Below are 19,778 nucleotides of genomic sequence, written 5' to 3'. Positions count from 1 at the left end.
CTGGCTGAATATAGCAGCAACAGTGAAAGCTGGTGGGAGTTACTTGAAGAACTCAGGATTCCTGTGATCCTAGAAGGCATTCCTATGACTTGACTATTACTTCTGTCTCTCTTTTTATTTTGTTTTGTTTTGATTGAGACTGAGTCTTGCTCTGTCACCCAGGCTGGAGTGCAGTGGCGCCCTCTCGGCTCACTGCAACTTCCGCCTCCCGGGTTCAAGCGATTTTCCTGCCTCAGCCTCTTGAGCAGCTAAGATTACAGGCACGCACCACCATGTCCGGCCAATTTTTTGTATTTTAGAGAAGACTGAGTTTCACCATGTTGGCTAGGATTGTCTTGATCTTCTGACCTTGTGATCTGCCTGCCTCGGCCTCCCAAAGTGCTGAGATTACAGGCATGAGCCAGGGCGCCTGGTAGTTCTGTTTCTTTAGCAATCTTTCTGACACAAAGGATGGTATATTTACAGAATGCTTCATTTCTGTTAATAGAAGGAAAGATGTTAGTGCTGGCAAAAGCACATCATTACCAATACTGTTCTCTTCCCTATTAGATAGAGATCAACTCTCCATCTCCTTCTTCTTAATTTCTACTCTTGGTAAAAGAGACGTAACACAAGACAGGTACTTTTGAGAGGGATGAGGAGAGATTTGAGAACAAATGTGGGTGGCTGATACCAGCCTGGCTGGGTGGAAAATGCAGAATGAGAGCAGCCTGGGTGACTGAACATCACCAGGAGAGCCCTGGATCCTCCCTGGAGGAAGCAGAGGAGGGCAAGCAAGGCATTGAACATGACAAGAACACATACATTCAGCCTGATTATTTTGCTTATATTGGGCTCTGCTGAGTGCTGTGAATGCAGGTCCTATCAATAGCAAATGATGGCTTTGCCTTTAGCCTCCCTAGATTGGTATAAACACTTGGTTATTCCCTGGTCTAACCAAAAGTTACAATAACACTCACAGAGAGATTCAATTAGCTTAACAAATTATCAATTTGTAGAGTTCCTTGCACATGTAGTAACATGCCCACAAAGCATCTCTTTGTGATCCAGCAGCTGTCCCGTCCTCAATTCACAGCTTCATTAATCATGTGCTCTGCTTGCTGTTGTCTAAATTACAGAGCCATTTGAGATGAGAAAAACACTGCAAGGAAATGTTGCCTACGCTTTAAGAAGCGGAAAGGGCCACAAATGAGAATGCAAAACATATTTTTGAATCAATATTAACATATTTTTGTTATTTTTAATTACAGTTTAACACAGCCATATGGTTATATATATATATAAACGTTACATACTGTTATTATATATACATAGTATACATAAACATTCCAGATAATTTTTGTATTTTAGAAGAGACGGGGTTTCACCATGTTGGCCAGGATGGTCTTGATCTCTTGACCTTGTGATTGATCTGCCCGCCTTGGCCTCCCAAAGTGCTGGGATTATAGGTGTGAGCCACACCCCCTGGCAGTTCTGTGTCTTTAGCAATCTTTCTGACACAAAGGTTGTATATTTGAAGATATGTATATGTAACAATGTGAGTGTGTTAAATTGTACTTAAAATAATTATATATTTAATTGTTATAAAATAACAATTGTATATGCATAATTGTAACAATTTATATACATATAAAATATGTATAGAAAACAAATATACAATATAAAATGTTATAAGATTTGGTTTTGTATATAAAATCAATATAGCAAGATATAATTTTCAATCACATATAATTACAGAATTATATATTTAATGTAAATTGTACATATAATTATACAATAATATATATTATAAATTATATATAATTATAAAAATATATTTAATATATAAATTACATCTATAATTGTATAATTATGTATACAATTATAAAATAATAATTATATATAATGATCTATACAATAACACCAAACTGTAAACAGTATTTCTTTTACATTCTTGTGTATTCTTTCACTAATAATTTTTTGCATGACAAATGTCATAAACTAAGTCAAAAAGGAAAAGAGAAAGCAGCTGGTTTCACAGAGTGACTTTGTTGTTGCACTTAGAACACTTGATGTCACTATGTGGAACACTACTGCAAACTGATAAACCAAATATCACAGGTTAAGTTCAAATGCCTGCGTGTGACCTGTCTAGCAAGTGAGTTATTCTGCTTCTTGGCTTCCTCTTGTTGTAGGAAGAGATGAGGAAATGAGGCTGAGGAATTCAGAGTTTCTCCAATGCCTATGTCTGACCTTCTTTTCAGCGTATAAAGGTTGGAAGGTTGACGTGGCAGATATTGTAGGTTGCTGGATTTGTTTTGGTATCAGAAGATGGAGTATATTCTTCTGGAGAAGCTGACATTTCCTTACTTCAGGACAGAATTCTGAGTAACATAAGCTAATCTCAGTACTTGTCTTTCTCTGTTTCTGTTTTATTTAGGGAGAGGCATGTGATGTAATTCTGGCCAAAGATCTCAAGACCCTTTGCTCAAGGCCTCTGGGAAAGTTCCCTTTTTAGAGACAGGATCCCACATTGTCACCCAAGCTGCAATACCTAGCTCACTGCAGCCTCCATCTCTGGGGCTCACACGATCCTCCTGCCTCAGCCTCCTGAATAGCTGGGACTAGAGGCATGCATCACCACACCTGGCTAATTAAAAAAAATATTTTTTTTTTGTACAGACAGGGTCTCACTATGTTGTCCAGGCTGGCTCAACCTCTTGGCCTCAAGTGATCCTCCTGCCTTGGCCTCTCAAAGTGCCAGGATTACAGGCTTGAGCCACAGCCACTGGACTGGGAAAGTTGTATTTGCTCTTAAAAGAGACCTCAGTCAAATCCTTCTTCTGTTTTCCTGCCATTGGATATCGTGTTGCCTGGAGCTACTGCAGCCAAGCTGTAGTCTGAAAAGGAGAAGCCAGTACACTAACAGCCACTTGAGCAGAGAGGTGTAAATGTAGACATCACAGATGTGACTGAGCTGTTGAAGTAACCAATCCTGAAACTACTCAACTTCTCTAGTTCTTCTCGTAAGAACCAGCATTTGCCAGCTTTCTGTTACATGTTGTTTTTAGATTATTTGCACTTCATAGCTTTTCCTCATCATAATAAAACAGTCTGGCACAAAATCTGACACACTAGTGGTTCTGTGTTTCAGTGAATACAGGTAGGAGTTAGAGACCAAGGACCTGAATGCTATTTCCTAACTTGGAGATGCAGAGCCAGTTACTTAATTTCGTGTATTCCTTTATTCAGTCAGTAAGTCAGACGACAGACACTGACTGGCCCCGTATCCTGCCCACACATCTATGGTTTTCAAGGGTAAAGGGAGGGGCACATAGGGCAAAACAGGCAGGCAGCCTAGATGGTTGTGAGCTGTACCATAGAGCACCAGGAATGGAAGCTTCCACCTTCTCCTGGTATCGGAGAAGATACTAGGAGAACCCAACTTCTGGGTTCTTCCCCAAGTAGTGATACTGGGCAGGTGATACATATGGATGTATAACTAGGTGATGCTTTCCTCAACGGTGATTCCTAGCAGAGTTAGAAGAAGAGGTAACATTTAAAATCTAGAACATCTCTCAAGTATACAAGTTCAAGTTAAGCTTTTTGTACATAAGGATTTTGGATTTTTCTCGGTGTTGTGCTGGAGCCATGCATACAGACTCAAGAGAACCAGCTGTACATCAATCAGGACTTTTTTTTCTTTTCCTTTTTCTCCCCAAGCAAGCCAGTGTGTTACATCCTATTCAATAACATAATCATAATCAGTTATCTGTAGCAAAATTTCTCTTAAACTCTCCTCAGAATGTCTCCTAACTTGGACACAGGTAGACTGTGGAATTCACAACATTTTTTTTTGTTTGTTATTTCTTCCTCTTATTTTATGGTCATTAGCAAAAAAAAAAAAAAAAGGATCTTATCATGAAGACAAATGGGAGTAAAATACGTGCAGTGTGGCTTGTTCAGGTACCTTCTATGCTTTTGCCTTTTCCTGTTCTTATGGCTTAAAAATGCACAAATTGAAGTTTTATTATGATTTTCTCTCTCAGGTTGGTCTCTCAATAAAATCTCATTCATTGTCACAAGGACTGACTTGCACATATTCTTCTGGATTTACTAATATAAATATTCTAGTGTTTGTCTTTTAAATCTATCCTTTCTTCTTATGTCACAGTGTTCTCAATAATAGGGTTGATGGTGATAAAAGACTGTAGCAAATCTAGTAATTCATCATGGCAGTTCAAGGAGATGCACATGTAAATGTGTTATATGTTACCTGTTATTTAGCTACTAATTTTAAGTATTGATAAATGTAACTGTGGATAAGTTCCTAAGAAGTAATAAAGCATCCGTGTCTAATGACATCACATTCTAATACAAAAGACAAGTTTTTAATGCCTTGTTTTATTTTATAAATCTGTCATACTTGTCTGTGTTAAATCAACATATACATATAAATGAAGATTTAAAATATGTCTGAGATCTTTAAAATATATCTGGCAGTATGTTCAACATTTTAAATTGTATTCAGCATCACACAATGGAAAACGGTATACCTAATCCACCCCTAGGTACCCAAAATAATTGAAATAATCCACCTGCCTCAGCCTCCCGAAGTGCTGGGATTACAGGCATGAGCCACTGCGCCCAGCCAAGGTCCTGTTTTTCAAAACAAGCAGGGAATCAGATAATTAAACAAGCAATAACTTGTGGTTTGGTCAGTAATATCATGGAGAGTACTCTTAGCATATGGGTAACTTAGTCTACTTAACCACTTGTGGTAGTTTAGAGAGAAGTCAAAAGAGATCCTTGGAGAAGTAAGGTTTACACTGATAAATAAAATAATATTTTGAATTAGTCAAAGGAGACGAAATTAGGTTTGGGAGAAAGGGTATTGGGAGCGTTTCTTGGGCAGACAAAAGAACACTATTTTTATGAAGTCAATCCAAAGAGTACATGATGTAGGAATATAGTTGAGGATTTTTCAAAGTATCATCTTATTTTTTACAGTATTTTACTCTATACTGCTAAAGCATAGTCTCTAAAAAACATTCTATTTTCTGAATTCTGAAATTCAGAGAGAGAGAAAGCCTGATCGATATTGATTTTTAGTAATTCCAATGCAAAGTAAATTGTTCACCTTCTGTATTGGGGTGTGTGTGTGTGTGTGTGTGTGCACACACGCATGTGCTTATAAATACAGGAGACAGGCAATAATGACTACTGACGAGATGGAAGGTTATGTAATGTTGGCAGGGCATGGAAGGAATCATTTTTACCTCACAACAGAATATAGAATGGCATTTTGTGACACTTATCTGGGCATATCACTCTCAGTATTTTGGGGAGTAATCCCTGGAAGAGTATTAAAAGCAACACATAAGTCTTAGAGCTTATGAAGCGGTTATGGAGGCTTATCCAAGGAGAAGAGCCTGTGTTTCCATCAAATAGCCTTTTACCATTACCTTCTTTTTTTGTGAAGCCTGTCAAGGACACAGTGCTGAAGTGTGCATGTGTCGGTTTCCTTAGGATGGTCAGTGCTTTGCACAGTAATACATCTCTGTTGTGAGCTCTCAGAAGTTTCTTTCCTCTTCGATCTTTGACTGTTGGTACGTAGCCTCACTGCATTTATATCAAACAAGCTGACAGTTTCCTGAAACTGAACTTTTTCAGCAATCATTCTTGAAAGTGATGTTTCTTTCCTTTAGTGGTTTCATAGACTTTCCAAAGAAACATGACTTTTTTTTCCTATATGGTCACTTATATCATGCACTGTTGATATTATATATGTATATATGAACTCATTCAGCAGAAAGGTATCGATCTTCCACTGTGTGCCAGGTGCTCTGGTAGGTGCTACGGATATAATTTTAGACAGGAGAGAATGGAAGATGATCTCTGACATCATGGGATATACAAACTGGGAGGAAGTATGAACTTCAAATTAGTATACAAATTTCAAATAGAGAGCAGAAGCTTTATATACATATAAAGGGAATTTGTTACAGAGATGTGCATTTACCCAACGGTGAAAGCTGGTTAAGCAGTCTCTGTAAGACTGATGTTGGAGCTTCAGGTCTATAGAGTGGGCAGTTGAGAAATAAAATGGACATAAAGTGAGAGAGAGCAAGAACAAGCTGGAAGCATTAACTAAAGCCCACAAAGACTGGAACCCATGTCCACTTTTGTTTCCTCTGTTGTTGGTAGTGCAGATATCCTGCAGGATCCTAGGTCCTTCTTCACAGGCTAAACATACACACCTAACCGGAAGTTAGAGGCTGGGAAGGAGCATGTGGGGGAAGCAGGTGCAGCTGCGAGACCCACAGTAGGAAGTTCCTACTGCAACTCACAGTAGGAAGCGAACCACAGAGCAGCACCAATGTGCCCGAGTGACAAAATGGCTGCCGCCTCACTTCCTGCATTCACCATCTCCCACAAGAGCCCCTTCTGTGTCTCTAACTGAAAACTTATTACGGAATGGGGAATTCTGGGAAATGCAGTTCAGTGGCACCAAATTGAAAACACGTTAAAAAGCCACTGCAGTAGTGTTACAAAGCAGGATGATGGTTATGGCTGGCAATGGGAGAGGAAGAGGCCTCTGATATATTAGACACTTCCTATTTTGGGATATGGATGCTGTTACATAGGTATGTTCACTTTGTGAAATTTTTTTTTACTGATCTATTTTCTGTGTGTAGGTTGTACTTCAATAAAAAGTAATTAAGAGGCAATCAAAAACCCAATAATCACAAACATAGGAAGCATTATAAAGTGGGAGAAATATAGATACTATGAGAACTAATAAATAGAGAGGTAACCTAACTAGGAGCTTAGCAAAGAGCTCTGTGTAGTTGACGTTGCACGTGAGATTGAGCCATAAGAAGTAGCTATTCAGATGAAAGAGGTAGAGAGAGTTATTCAGATGAAGGATGAGAGTCCATTTATGACCATGGCTGAATTAAGAAGAACCATGGGAAGGGCCGAAGCAGTGAGGCTTGAAGAAGATGCAGAGGTCAAGAAGTGGAGAGCTCTGTGTGCTGTGCAAAATCTTTTACTCTGGCTTAAGTCTAAGAATAATGCACCAAAAGCTTTTATGTGTGAGAGTGATCTCTTCTGAGTCTTTGGAAGTTTACTCTGATTGTAGACTGGAGGGGGTAAGAATAAAGGCAAGGAGATCAATTCAGAGGCAGCTTCAATGCTCAGGACAGAGGGAGGAAATAGTTGCTAAGATTAAATGGATCAGATAATGTTTCAAAGTGGCTAAGAAGAGCGCAGAAAAACTGGGTTGTGAATCCAACCTCTTGTCACTTACCAGCTGATGGTTTGAGGCAATTCCTTGCCTTATGTGTGTATCAACTTGCTCACCTGCAAAATTGAGGTAATAATAGGATGTACCCCATAAGATATCACAGATTAGGCTCCTTGGGAAAGAGAAGCCCAGAAAAAGAGTGTGCAGGAGGAGTGTTGTTCTTAGGTAATGAAACAAGCAGGACTGGGGAGGGGAATGGAATAGGACCACTGGAACAGGATGGTCCCCCTCACCAGAATCCTTTCAAACTGGGAAGGGGAAGGGGATTTGCATTTGAACTTACACACTGTCCAGGAATTCAAAGGGACTGCAACATGGGGTGAGGCCCTGGAGCCAAGGGTGAATCCCAGAGTGGGCCTCAACTGAGAAGCTAACACTACAAACAGCTGGAACACAACAAATGCTTCAGTCCTGGAGGGGGAATCCATTTGGCACACCCCTACAAAGCCCCCACAGAGGACAGTTGGGAAAATTAAGTGAGCTACTGTCTAAGTTCTGCTTAGCAGACGCCTCTGTATCAAGTTAACAATCAGCGTTACAAAAAGGATGATGAGGCGTATAAAGTGATGAGGCTTCCAGGATACACCTTAAAGTGGTTAAAAACAAGGGGCAAAAAATAGTATATTTGATGTAAGATACTTTTTGTGTGTTGGAAGAAAAAGGAAAAATAGATTTAGTTAATTTGCAAAATTAGAAACTAAGGAATTTTTTTTTTTAAACCTGACGAAAGTAGCTGTTTGTAGGGAATTAGGGAATGTGTGTGCTTGGAGGGGGGTAAAAAGTGTAATTTCTCACTCACACAGAGAGTTCTATTTGAAAGATAGGTACAATGTGGGAAAGCTTCACGAAGGGAAGTCAGACTTCTATCTGAAACATTTTTTATGTTGTTTCAAAATTTAAATGAAAATACATGATCTTTTAAATAAATTACTCTAAATTCTAAAAACACCTAAAATGGAATAAAAAATAGTCAAAACATATAATAAAATGGTAAGACAAATGCATAGTAAAAATACTCATATTAAATGACTTCACAATAAATTTACTTCATTTAAACTAAGAAAAAAATTAGAATAGCAAACAACTTTGTCTTTGCACATTTAAAAGAATGATGTTTGGGATAAGAAATAACAAAATTAAATTTACTAAGTAATTTTTGTTAAAAGTAGGTTTTTTTAAAAAAATATATTGCCAAAGAAGTTTTATTTGTTAATATTTTGAAACTAGTTTCTTTTCATCAAGGGATAATATAGTTAAGAAATTGTGTTAATGATGTTCAGAATCAAGATTTTTTGGGTAAGGAAAAAGGAATATAATAAGAAGTTGGAGAAATGAAGGGAAATACTAAGACGTTAAAATTGAATTGTAAGTACCAACATAAACCAGTGGGTTTTGAAAATCCCTATCATCTAGCTTTTTCCAGTAAAAGAGCCTGGAAGCAACATTGCTCCAATACAGTTGAGGGCCCATAGACACCAGAGTTTGTTTTAAAATATGATTTCCCACCTAAGAAATTAGGCTTCTTTCAGAAATGAGTGATTCCAGTTCTAGGACAAGAAAGGTACAAGGCAAACCTGTAGATTCTCATATCCATTTATATCCACTCCTAGGTATCTGCCCATGAGAAGTGAAACATAGGTTCTCAAAAAAAGGACTTTATAGATGCTTTATTTATAACAGAAAAAAGGACTTCTTAATAGTTGTTTTATTTACGATAGTCAAACACAGGACAACCAAAATACCCATCTGAAGGTGAATAGGTAATTGTGTTATGTTTATATAATGGAATGCTACTTGGCAATAACAAGTAACGAATGACTGACATGTGCAACAATACATTTGACTTATGTTGAGCAAAACAACCTAGTTGTACAGTAGGTGATTCCATTTACATGGCATTCTAACATAGTCAAAAGTAATGTAAAGGGAAAATGATCAGAAAAGGGGTTGTATGGAATTGACTGGAAAGGAACATGAGTGTACTTTCTAGGGTTGTTGAACTTGTTTGATAACTTGAGAGGTGTAAGGACAAATTATCTGTATACATTTGCCAGAACTCATGGAATTACACTCTTAAAAATTTGCATTCCCCTTTATGTAAATGTTACCTTTATAAAGGAACCATAAGCACATAGCAATCCCTAATTAGCAAGTTTGCTTTTTTCACAGTAGTATTATTAGCAACTTTGAAAGACATATGTTTTTTAGTCTTGAACAAATGAGTAACAAATTGAGAGTAAAGAGAGACAGTTTTCTCACTGTTAGGAAAGTACAAAATAAAAAAGGGGGAAGACTAGCATACACTCTACCGTGTTGGACTCTGTGTTATAGATGTAGAATATATACTATACATTACTGAATGGAAACTATAACTATCCATATCAATTTATGGGTTTTAATAAAATACAGAGAAAAAAATCAGTCTAATGAATGTGTTTGTGTGTCCATGTTTATATCATGTGTAGCTCTACCCACTATACTTCTCCGAGCTGGAATTAGTTTCTCACATTTTTCCTCACTAAATGTTTAGGACAAGGTCAGCCAGAGGAAAAGCTGAGTGAGATTTGAAAAGCAGCAATGGAGCAGTAGCCATCTTTATTTCTTGAAGATAACTTAGGGTAGGGCTGTTGTGGCTGACTCACGTGGTCACCAGCCTCACCTTGTTTGGATGATAGCTGCACAGGCAGCCTCTGCCAGATCTCCACCTTTTCTCCTATTCCTGGGGCAGAGGTGCTTCCATTTCCATGTTGAAGAGCACCCATTTATTATTCAGGGTATCCAACTGCTAAGGTTGGGGATGGGAAAAGAAAGAGGAGGTATGCTCTTGGTCTCCCCCACTTCATACCTATCTTCCTTCCCCATTTACTAGCCCTGAAGAATACATGCCCAACACCAGATGCAGAAGGTACAAACTTAAATAAACAGTTTAACGTGTTCCCAAGATTGTTTAAGATCAAATTACTATGTTGATTTCCTTATTGTACCTTACTTAATTCCACTTATCTGACCAAACACTTGCTGATAATCTGGTATTAGAAATAGTTCCAGAGAAACAAAACTTTAGGAATAAGTTCCTTGGATTGTTTTGGCATTATCTGAAATTGAAGCTCTGATTGGATTAGATTGGAAGCGTTTGCTGACCATATTGTCAGTGGGAAAGGGGACACTGTTGGTCTATGACAAGCAATGGCAACACAGTTATTTATTTATTTGTTTATTTATTTAGTTTAATGACAGGTTCTTGCTCTATTGCCTAGGCCGGAGTGCAGTGGTATGATCATGGCTCACTACAGCCTTGACCTCCAGGCTCAAAAGATTCCCCTATCTCAGCTTCACAGGTAGCTGGGACTATAGGCGTGTGCCACCACATTTGGCTAATTTTTGATTTTGTGTGGCGATGAGGTCTTACTCTGCTGCCCAGGCTAGTCTCAAACTCCTGAGTTCAAGCAATTCTCCCATCTTGGCTTCCCAAAGTGCTGTGACTGCAGGAATGGGCCATCCATCACTTGTAGGTAATTGTCATAAAGGGCCTATAGAAGGCAAAATTTTAGGTGATTGAGTAGTTCCTGCCCTAGAACATTTTTGTTAAAATAAGTACTCTAATGGGTTTGTTTGATTGCTTCTCAGTGCACAGGAGAGCTTGCAGAATAACAATAAGCAGATCATAGCCATAAATTCTCAACTCAGTAATGTGAAAAACCTGAAAGCTTCTACGACATCCCTAATGGAAGCCCTTTTGTCTATAGCCACAGGGCTGAAACATGACAAACAAATAAAACTACAGTTTAATCCTTAGGACAGCTAAATTATAATGCTAACCAAATTCTCATATTAGCTGGGTTTCTTTTGTAATATATTGTGAAAAAGTGGAACCCTGAAAATGGAATAAAAATGAAAGAATCAGTGCAGATGGTCCTGGAGATTTTCAACATGTACATTTTCCCAAGGACATTGAGGTGGTTAGTTTCTCCTTGACTGAAGAATTCTTACTGGTCTCCCCTGAGGTAATATTCAGGGGATAGCTGATCCTCTTCAGAAGATATCCCCCGCTCCACCTTTCATTACTTCTAGGGCTGCAATCAGATTCGAGTCTTGTCAGGCCCCTGAAGGTAAGTTAAATAGCATGACCCATGAAGAAGTAAAATGCATATCAAAAGACCGACAATATTTTGCCAATGTATATGGCAGAAACCTGGGTGACATGTTTGGGAATGTAACCTAAGTGCATTGTTTCAGGGCTGTCAGAAGAAATAAAATGTTGGACTATGACAAATTCATTAACACAGCTTTATGAAGCAGAGATTCTGGATGTAATGTGTTAGTGCTGATGGTTGATGTGACTCTAACAGTATGCCGTATGTGTTGACAGAAGCCTGGAAAAGAGGTGACCTACATTAAATTAAGATAAAATGCCACTAGTTCATTGGTATACTGTAGAGGAAAGAATCTAAAGGCTTATGGACATCAGAACGTTAGAATGAACTTAACATGGAAGACCTGCTCACCCACTCTCTGTCTCCCGGAGGAAGTTCCAGGTAGTATTACCTTCACCAAGGGTGCAGAAAGTATGCTTGATTTGGCAACCCTGATATCTAAGATCCAAGACATCTTTGGTGTTGACTAACTGATCATAGTGTCAACAGAACTGCAATAGAAAGACATTCCTATTAAGGTCTTATTTGAATTGCATAAACAAAAAGCTGTGGGTGTGGCATGGGAGAATGACGAATGGACCATCCCAAAGGTGTCCACATTCGAATCCCAGGAACCTGTGAATTTTACCTTATGTGGAAAATAGAACTTTGCAGGTGCAATCAAGTTTAGGATCTTGGGATGGGAAGATCATCTGGATTATATGAATAGGTATGATGTGATCACAAGGGTCCTTATAAGAGGGAAGCAATAGATCAGATTGGTAAGTGAGAGATACAACAATGGAAGAAAGAGGTTGAAATGCTATGAGGAAAGAGCTACAAGACAAAGAATGCAGGTGACCTCTAAAAGCTGAAAAAGGCAAGGTAACAGATTATCTCCTAGAGCCTGAAGAAGCAATGCAACCCACTGACCCAAGATTTTAGAATTCAGACCTCCAGAACTATAAGATAATAAATAAATATGCTGTTTTAAGCACTAAGCTTATGGTTATTTGTTAAAGCAGCAACAGGGAACTAATATATCTGGCTAACAGAAGTCTGACTTTAATTAGCACCACAGACAGTCACTGCCCTCAGTCATGTCCAAGACTCGAGCCAGTTACAGGCCCAGAGCCCTTTGAATAAAAATGAGGACAGATTCCTATGAGGAAGGACCATGTTACATAGCCACAGATGTATACTATATGTCTTTCTTTTAGCCTTTCCAAAGAGAATTTTGGACATTTACCAGGATGAGTATGCATTGGGAGATGAGAAAAATTACTGGACACTGTCTGAAGTAATACTATTTTCTAGACTTCAGAGACACTGTGGTCCTCAAGTCACTGTAGCAGCTTAGGGATATAAAGCTTATCAAGTTTTATCTTGGGTTCACTCACAGTGGGCTCAGTGGTTTCACAAAACCACCTGCCTGTCCCTTTTCCCTAGTTGAGAAATAAATATTTGAAAACAAATATACTCAGCAACTGGCAAAAACTCCAAAGTGGTTACCTAGCTTGAGCAACTGTGGTAGAAAGGATAAACTGGAAGCCATGAGAGAGTTCTGTTTACAGAGAGCATTGCCTTGTTTCTAAAGGGACTACAGAAATTAGCATCATCATCAAAGACTTGAAAGATTCAGGAGGTAGCGATTCCCACTTCATCCCACTCAGCTCACCTATTTGACTTGCAAACGACAGATGGATTTTGGAAAATGACAGTGATTATTGAAACTTAATCACATGTTAAGTCTAATTGCAGTTGTAGGAAATCAACACAATGCAGCTATTGATCTGGCAAGTGCTTTTTTTTCTCTTTACTCTTTAATAAAGACCATCAGATGCAGTATTTACTGGGTCCACTTAGCTCAATTGGAGCTACATTTCCCCCAGTATCCCTCTTTAAATGTCTTAGCTAAGACTGGCCAAGAGAGACTTATGTGCGATCTGCAAGTTCAATGTAGGGCACAGACAATTACAGTTCGTATACGTGTCTGTTGATTTAGTGGTGGAAGCGAGGATGCACTGAGGAAGGCAGCAGCCAGGCTGGCAGCAGTTGCACCTCCTACTTCATCTTTAGCTTTTCTCAACCCTGCGCCAGGTAAACGTGCAGCTCCATGGCTGCAGCACCAGATTTTTCTGCCTCATCACATTAGAGGCAGTGACAGACAGATGCAGTTCCAGATTGTCCAGATTTATTATACTTTTCTTTGGTCTTCCCCAGTCTTCCTCACTTCATATTTCATTACCAGTGTTGCCTGGAGGTGGATGCTAAAGTAACAGATTTATATAAATACTCCGAGCATCTCCCATGATTGTGTGTAATCTAATCTCTAATATACAACCTTGATTCTAGATTATGCATAGTGGGTTTTCTTCCTTGATCAAATCCTGACTCTGTGTGTATGTATGTATGTTTGTGTGTTTCCTAGCTCTGTTCTCTGAATGCCTAGAAGCAATAATACTCAAGAAACAATAAGCATTTCTAGTAATCTGAAATTGATTTCTAAGTAGCATTCTTTATTCCTAGGAACTAGGGCCCCTTTGAGAAAAGGAATGGAACATATTCTTGTACCACAAATTAAGAAGTACTCAAAGAATGATGGCAAAAGAATAATAGAGCCAGCCTGAAGATGCTCCTGTTGGTTAAAGCTGGGATAATTTGGCCATAAGAATAAGTCATGATAATAATGGATATATAACCCATTAAATAGAATTAAAATCCATGAATCCATAGTAATATAAATAAATTTTAGAAATCAAAGGGAAATCTCTTCCTTCTAGTAGAATGACAACTAATAAAGAAAGAATAATGAGATAAGAAAATGTAGGGAATGGCACAATGAGTGGGTAAAGGTTGGATGAGAAATAGGATATCTGCATAGCCTCAGAGTGCCTGTCCCCAAATTATTTACTAAATACAAATGGAAAAAAAAATTAACTTTACAGTAGAGTAACTTGGCAGTAACCGTCTTGAACAGTGATCAAAGTCAGTTTCACCACCATTGAGGCAAACCAACAATGTGTCTTTTATAATGTGCTGCACTCACAAGAACACAAACTCACTTCAGTGATATTTATGGCAAACAGGTATATTCAATTACGATGAAATATCAGATACACCCAGGTTGGAGGTCAGTTATTTGGACGAAATAACTGGTCCATACTCTTCACATATATCAAAGTCAAAAAAGCCAAGGAAACGTTGAAAAATAGTTTGAGATTTAGAAAGACTAAACTACATGAAAACTCAATGGAATGAATGATCCTGGATTAGATTCTAGCCTGGGAAAAACACAGCTATAAGAACATTATTGAGACAATTGGCAGCTTGAATATTGACTGTGGATTAGATAATTATATTGCATTAATATTAATTTCCTGGTTTGGATAATTAAACTGTCATGTTAGTGAATATATTTTTATTAGAAAACACACAGCAAATTACTTAGCTGTAAAGGGACATGATGTCTCCAACTCATTCTCAAATGGTTCAGAAAAAAGCATATTTCCAGGGGAACTGGTAAAGCAAAGTAGTCAAAATGTAAACAATTGTGGAATCTCGATAAAGAATATATGAGAGTTGTGTGCCTTATTATATTCTCTGTAAACTTGAAATAATAGCAAAAATTCTGTTAAAAAAATTCTAGCTGTTTCTGCAAAACAACCACAAAAATGGATGACTTAAAACAAGAACATTTATTTTGCTTATGAATCTTCAATTGGGATAGAACTCAGTGGGGTCATCTTCTTGCTGTTTCCCTCATAGTCAGCTGGGTCATCTGAAAGGCTGGAGGCTGAAATAACCAGTGGCTCCTTCACTCATATGTCTGACTGTCAGCTGCAACTTCACCTGGGGCTATGGCCAGAAACCTACATGTGGCTGTTCAGTGTTTGCTTGTCTTCCCCATAGGCTTATGGGGCCACATCTCAAGGGCAAACATCCCTTGAGGACCAGGCAGCAGCTAAGTTGTCTTTTCTAACTCAGCCTAGCAAGTCATATTGTGTCACTTCTGTTACAGTCATAGGCCCAGCCAAATTTAAGCAGGAGGGAATGCAGAATGCATCTCTTGTTGAAGAAAGGCCAATGTTACATTGAAGGAAGAGCATCTGGGCATAGGATAAACTTGTGACCATTTTCAGAAAACACAATTTGCCACACACGCACACACACACACAACCAACTATAAAAAGGAAGGAAGGAAGGGAGGGAAGGAGAGAGGCGATGGATCCCATTTAACAAGACAAAGGAACTTAGAGGGGGGAAAACAATTTTAGGGGTTTGAAGTACATCAAATCAATTACAATTTATGATTAAAAAATAATAATTATGTAAGAGAAAACCAGAAAATCTTACACAACATAATGTAAATAAACTACTAAACCAGTCTTGCAAATTGGTAACTAAAGGGTTAAGAAATAAGTTCTTATGCTACTTTTCCAGTAGAATCTGGTTTTAAAAATAAAGGATGACCCCTGTTGATGAGGAAAAGCTTTACTTTGCCAAAAAAATATCCATTATAATGTAGATGAAATAATCAAATTTAAAAATCAACATCCTTCAACTCCTAGTGAAGTGTTTGTCACAGTCATGGTTACTATATGTTTTTAATACCAGTAGGTCTGTGATTAGTTTAAACTGGAAATTAATGTAGTGGTAAAGCAGCATCCTGCTAGATTATTGTCTGCTTCTTAAAAGAAAGACATAAATACGAAATGGAGGTATCAGGTTGTCATCCTAATCCAATGCTGAAATTTAACACAATTAATGCTGAATTATCCAGATCATATATCACTTGGTATCAGGACATATGAAGCATATCACATCATTTATGTTGGATTCCAAATAAAAAATATAATTGGCAGTTTATGAGAAATACAGGAAGTGGAGAAACAAGTTAAATGAAATCATGAAGAAACAATACTGCAGTTTATCACCGGCTAGGTCCTTCAAAACATCAGTGTCACAAAGTGGACTGTTCAGCTCACTGCTTACTACAAACTACCATTATCCTTCAACTAATAAGTGGCTACCAAAACAAAACCAAAAACAGTGGTGGTGCAGTTATGCCAGGTTAAAAGATATCTAAGAGACAGAATATTTAGATTCAGGTTATGATTATGAATTGCATTCTGGTTTGCACAAACCAAATTTAAAGCACATATTTAGGACACCAAGGAAAACGAATATAGAATTGCAATTATGTAAGAGGAAAAACATAACGACCTTGTAGGTTAGAGATCATGAACTGAAAAAAAAAAAAAAAGGATTACAAATGGCATTTGTAGTATAACCTTATTTTGATGCAGATACATATATTTACATATAATGTCATTATTTTTATACTTGTTTGTATGATCTAGCTTTCTACAACGTATTTTACTAATTTTATAAGATTTAAAATACATAAGTAATACAGAGTAGGCTTACAAAGAAGTGGACAAAGTGCAAAAGCTATTTAGAGATCGGCTCTGTAGGATACGGTGAAAAATGAACTTATGTGGGATTTTGGGAAGAAAGACCAATGGTTTTCTTTAGATTTATGCCTTCAGCAGAGGGGGACTTGGCAATACTACTGGCTGGGGAAGAAGTGGAAGTTAGGGTGTGAAGGCCATGATTTCAGTTTTGCATATATTAGATTTGAGAACTCAGTGAAATATCCAAGTAGAAATGTCAGGGAGGCACTTGGAAATATAATAATAATAATAATAATAGAGTAATAATGCCCAAACAAAACCTGTGGCTCAGTTCACTCCATGGTGTTGTGGGTAAAAATCTTAGTTCAATAGCCACTAAGAATTTAAAGATTGTCTAATCTTTATTGCCCCTCTTAAATAACACCAGAATGAACTAATTCAAAATGCAAAGGTATTTTTAAAAACTCCACCTTTCTCTCCTGTCATTATTCTTAAACCCTGCAGCTTTTCAGAATCCTTTCCTTCTCTTAATCTCTTAATGAAAAAAAATAGAGACAAATTCTCTTAGACTCACCCCACCCCATGTGTGCGGCTTCTCTTTCTCTCACAATCATAACACCTCATTCAGTGCAAATAGTCTCTATCACCTACTTCCTTCTGCATTTTTAAAAACCCTCCTAAAAAGGGTTCCAAGGATCCTAGGGTAATAGAAAGAGCTCTCTGTGTCTCTTGAACACTTTGTTGATCTTCCTAGGTAGGACAGCATCTCTCTTTCACTATAAATGGGTTTTCTTACTGTAGTTGAATTTGTAGAGATTTTATGATGAAGAAATCATTTATTACAAATGTTGCTATTTATATTAAATACTTAGTACAGGGCAAGCATTGTACTAAGTGCTTTACATACATTACTTCATATTTAAAACAACTATTTAGTGTTACTCATCTCATTTTTGGAGGAGAAAATCAAACTTTCCAGAAGTTATATCTTTCAAAATATGACTGATGAAATAGGAATTGAGCTCAAGATTTTTTTTTTTTTGCCTAAATTTGGTATAATCATCATGCTCACTGCTTAATCCAAACTACCATTATCCTTCAACTAATTAGAGGCATCCAAGAATATTCAGCTCAGCTGTTTACTCCAGCAAGTTTCTTTCTAACCTCTAAGAATACATTTTCTCTCATCTGCAGGTATGGAGCTCAGGAGTAAGAGAATGTACGAAAGAACAGATGAATAGATTTGAGGTAGGTTGGCATTGAGACAGTAATTGAATGATTCAGGATTGGCTGAGGTGTCTTAAGATAAGCAAATAAACCCCAAATACACAGACAAAGCAATATAAACATTAAAAGATCTGGTAGAGGAAAAGATACTGGCAAAGCCACCTAGAACAGACACATCAAGGAAGCTACAGAATTTCATGAAAGAGGAAATGGTAGTGCAATATACAGACTGAAAACATGCATTTGGATGATTTTTATTAACACCATTGGTGACATGTGAACAGCAATTCTGGTGAAAGAATGGAGCAAAAACCACACTGGCATTAACAAACCCCCATGATCTCCTTCAGTATCCCAATATGACACTCTTATACTGAGCTTATAGATCCTTTTAGAGTGGTGGAAAAATCATTGCAAGGAGCTCCCAATTAGATTACATACACATGAAAATTGCAAGGGAATTTCTATAAAATATAAATTGTGTTGCAAAATATCATTAATGACACAATCAGGACAAAATTGAATAGGATTTGAAAAACAAAACCATTATATTTAGATATGAATAGAAACAATTTGAGGAATGGGGTTAGAGAACCTTCTCTTCCTGGGTCCACGAGGGGCATGGCTTCAAGTGCAGGAATTTCCTGGCTCCCCGCCTCAGGCCGCTGGGACTCTTTGAGCACCTCCTCCACACGGGCCAGGGAGAGTTCTTTTTCTGATCTTCCTGCACTGGGGAAAACCAGGTAGGGCCCTTTTGTCCCAAATTCCCCTGAAAGCTCTGGGAGGAGGGGGCTCTGTGACTTAGGGCTGTAAAACAAGTAGCCAATCTGGTATCAGAGTCAAAGATCAATCAATCCAGAGGAAGTTTGAAAGAACTCCTCTCATTGGATGAGAACATGAATGGGGAGGGAATAACTCAAGAGTTAAAACTTCAGCTGCTCCTTCTTCAACGGATTCCTTCTCTGGGTCCCTTCCCACAACAGCGTGGGAGCTGTCTTCTCTCTTTCTGTCTGTGTGATAAATCACTCTTCTGCAAAAGAATTTGGGTCCAGGATTTTTATTTGAATGGTAAACTCACCCCTCCAGGGCCCCTTTCCCCATTCTTCAGAGTTAAAGAGGCCAAGAACCTATGAGCTGAGTACTCCCTGGGTAACAAATTGGATGCAATCACTCCCTTACCATGAAGACTTTAGAGGTATATATACATGATAAAATTTTACAAAAATGACAGCTTGATGTTGCCAAAATGAAGTTAAGAGAAATAGGAGCTAATTGAAAAAAAAAAAAACACCTCATTTATATGTTCCATATAAACCCAGGCACATTATACATAAATATGTGTGTGTGTATGCATGTGTTGATGTATCCATGTATATTGATTAAAATGTTATATGGAAGAAAGATAAGGTAATAAAAATAAATGCTATGGGGAAGAAAATGTTTAGCATTTCTTTGCAATTTGCCAGATGTTTCCTGAAAATTTTTCCTCTTCCACTCCCTGTCAAGTTAATCATTTCCAGGGGGCCAAGCTCCAATGAAAAGTGAAATTAACTTCTAGAGACAATTTCTTTGAAAAAATAAGAGCAATCATTCATAGTAACGTTATGAGTGGTGATCATAACAATCCTACTAATTTTAATGCATATTTTTTTATTCAGAACTATTAAATTTTGAGGTAGATGGAATGGAAAGGTAAGTAAGCTTGCATTTGCC

At 37.8% G+C, this 19,778-nt stretch overlaps 1 long non-coding RNA gene across 1 annotated transcript in view; it reads left to right on the top strand.

The window, feature by feature from the left end:
- LOC116529728 overlaps window positions 1–18,181 on the top strand; it is a 41,791-nt gene extending 23,610 nt beyond the window's left edge. Inside the window, exons 2-3 of the long non-coding RNA XR_004259633.1 lie at window positions 11,658–11,823; window positions 18,033–18,181. This is a non-coding gene — a long non-coding RNA (uncharacterized LOC116529728). The remainder of the gene's footprint in view (window positions 1–11,657; window positions 11,824–18,032) is intronic.
- Window positions 18,182–19,778: the final 1,597 nt, after the last annotated feature.

This window comes from Sapajus apella, unplaced genomic scaffold (genome assembly GCF_009761245.1).
Source record: "Sapajus apella isolate SASKATOON/1434 unplaced genomic scaffold, GSC_monkey_1.0 scaffold63, whole genome shotgun sequence".
In the NCBI taxonomy this organism is placed as follows: Eukaryota; Metazoa; Chordata; class Mammalia; order Primates; family Cebidae; genus Sapajus; species Sapajus apella.
Note: the sequence above shows the minus strand (reverse complement) of the source record. Positions and strands in the feature narration are given on the sequence as shown.